Below are 3,309 nucleotides of genomic sequence, written 5' to 3' on the forward strand. Positions count from 1 at the left end.
TTGACTTCACCGTTTCACTGACTAGCTTCAGGATCTTTTTGTCAGTGGCAAAGCAGGTGCCTTATGTGAGAAGAAGGTGAAAATTTCAAAGTGAAGCTGAGTCTTTCTGCCAGCTCGAATGAGAAGGGCAACCACGCAACAGAAAAGAATTACAAGCAATGCTGTAATTAGATTGAGTAAAGATTGAGTGAAAACAGAGTAATAGAGATGGAGTGAAAAGTTTTTCTTAGGCCTGAGACTATCTGAGCTTATAACTGACTGCTCATGGAGAATTATACTTCCATACTGACTCACTTCTTTCTCAGAATATGTTACATCCAACTATTTTAAGAAATCTTGGGCTTTTGTCTCAATCCTGTTTTCAGTGAAGCCACTCGTAGCTTTGTGGGGAGCAAGACATGGGCTTTGATAGAAAACTACCACACTAAAGAATGTTATATTTTTCTGCCCCAGAACACAATGTTCTCTCAGGTGAACAAACAAAATCAGATCCTGACAGTAACTGGCTGTTATTTATTGTAAAAAAAAGCGTGTTTTCTCTTTTTTTTGCCAGAAGATCATTAACAATCATTAACAATTTAGGATTCTTCAAAACCTACCAATACTCCCCTTATTTCTTTATAAAGTCAGTTTATTTTGGAGAATTATGTACCTGTTTTAGAAACAGTGTCTTCAGACACAAAGAACTCTACAGTGTTGGATGAATTAGAGTATTTTTTTAGTGAAGAGAAAGGCACTCCTTTCTTTTAGAGCATCACCAATTAAAAGGCCAGAAGGGTTTCACTGACAACTGCAGTCTTCCCTGAATTCTCTCATGTATGAACCAGACTAAATCTTTCAGAAAATTGTCTGCTCTTGAGTTTTATAGTAAGCAGAAATGCTGGAACCCATCACCATGACAACTGCTTAATTTGTTTCCATGGTTAATTAATTTGTTACTCCTTCATTACTCAATGTTAATTTTTTCTAGGTTGTGATATTGCTGTTCCATGGATGGCGAGACATGGGAGTTATCTCCTGAAATTACTTAGATATGGTAAGATTTATTATATCTGGGGAAGCAGAAGCGGTAATAGTATTACTTCCCGGTCCAGCTCTCATTAAGAAGCCATTTAGTTGCTTTCGTATGGCACAGAGCCTTAGCCAATAATCCGTGCAGAGCCGCTTATGCGTCTTGGTGCTAACCTTGTCGTGTGTTCTGCAGTATCTATATTACTTGGATTTCCTGTATTTTGAGAATCCTCGTCCCTTGTTACCCCAGATAATGGAAACCTGTCTGTGCAGTCATTTCTAGCTATTAAAATATATTTTATTTAGTTTTTAATTAGAACCTTGACCTTAAAATTCTTAGTTCTCTCCCCTTGTCTGCTGCTCTTGTTTTGGGAAATGGCTCCATTATTTTTCCTGTTTATCCTCTCTTCTCTTTCCTGTGTTCAACATTAGAATTCAAACAGGGGTTAATGCCAAATTAGTTCTTGAACTGGTCTTCGGCCACTCTGTATTTAACTTAAGCATATATGAAGATGTAGGTGTGGTCTAGAATGCAGAGTGAGAACAGACACAAGAAATTTGCTGGATTGTTTTAATCTTTAACAGACGCTCAGTACTTTGAGATTGGTGTCTTGGCTTTGTGTTCTAGTTGCTCCTTTCATCAAACAAAAGAAGTTTCCATGGCAGTGTATACAGACCGTTACACAGGACCTGTACTGGTTTTATATTTTAAGCTACTTTATGTTAGACAGGCATTTTTTCAAAAACATAACCCTTCTTTCAATAAAGTCTGAAGTTCCTGTGGAATTTCATCTGTTAGAGAAGTTGGCAAATTTTGAATGCTTGAGAAAACCCTTGCACCTGTGTCATAGTTAGCCTCTCGGGTCTTTGGGTTTGCTATCCTTTCTATCAATTTTGATTGCCCCCTCCCAGGATTGAACAACCTCAGCAGTGACTCTGACTTCATGTCAAGATTCAGAATCACATTACCTACACATTAAATAAGGCCACCTACATACCAATGTTTTTGTCTTGAAGCTTGTTACTGTTGAATCTCATAATTTCATTATGGCTAACTGCTATCTACAGCTTAGACTCTAGCTTCTAAGTCATTTTAGATGTCCTCTACTGCACCTTTTGGCCTCTGTAATATCGTATACAATCATCACTTTAATATAATCTTTATTGTTTTGTTGTTGTTATTATTTCAACATAATGTGCTAATTAATGATATGGAATCAAATTTGGGGGTGATATTCGGTGACCTTATTTTCTTATATAATGTAATTGTAGAGATGCTTGAAAATCCTGGCCCAGAACTGACCCTGAAAAACTTCGTTTTAAATAACTTGGTTCTGTTGAATGTTATGGTAAACTCCAAAAATGTGTAAGAGCTGTATTTGCTAAGGCCCTGGATTGAACAAAGATATAAGAGGGCAGCAGGCAACAGATACTTGAAATGCTAACATTTTTCCATTTTATGGAACAAGTAAAAATATCTGCAGTTATTAATCCATCTGGATACAGACAGCTGCACAATGCATTGCTAGGGAGACGCGGGTGAAGGAGTTGAGGGTTTTTTGGCATACCTTTCAGTGATGCATGTTGCTTTTTTGGATTTCCCAAGAATGCAAGTACGGTACTCCAGTAGCATGTCTAGATTTAGAGTAATTCTGTGTTTCAGATTTCACAGAATGTTTTGGTTATTCTGTTAAGGGCACTTAGAAATGCTCACAAGATTCGTGACATGCAAGAGAAAGTTACACAACAAAACTACAACTTTGCTGTAGTTCATCTGTGAGATGAATGATCTTAATTATTCAGCTTGAAGTGAGGACTAATGCAATTTCTTCTCCTTTGGTTAGTTAACCAGGGATAGCTGAACCACATTAGACCACATGCCCAGATATTAAATTGAGTGTCTAAAATTAGGCATTTTACATTCTGTAGCATGAGGACAGGGTTTCAATAGCTGCGGCATTCATCAAGTAGGCATCAGGCGTGGAGGAACTCTGCAGCAGTAAGTAACACGGCATTGTGCATTTCTTACACATTATTGTGCATTGTCTATAATTATAAAATATAGTTTCACAGACAAAATACATGTTTTATGTTTAGTTTATTGCTGTTATTGCTATATGCTGTAGTGTTTGGCAGTCTAGTGTATTGTAAACTTGGAGTTAAACAAGCTTCTAGCCTAACTGCAGGTAATGGCATCAGGAAATGCACAGTTTCTTCATTCACAACTTTGTCAGATGTGATGTTTCGTATGATTCTAATATTTATTTTGATTGATTTCTTGTAGACTTCAGCTTGAAG

Source organism: Leptosomus discolor, chromosome Z, assembly GCF_034619465.1.
Source record: "Leptosomus discolor isolate bLepDis1 chromosome Z, bLepDis1.hap2, whole genome shotgun sequence".
Taxonomy (NCBI): domain Eukaryota; kingdom Metazoa; phylum Chordata; class Aves; order Leptosomiformes; family Leptosomidae; genus Leptosomus; species Leptosomus discolor.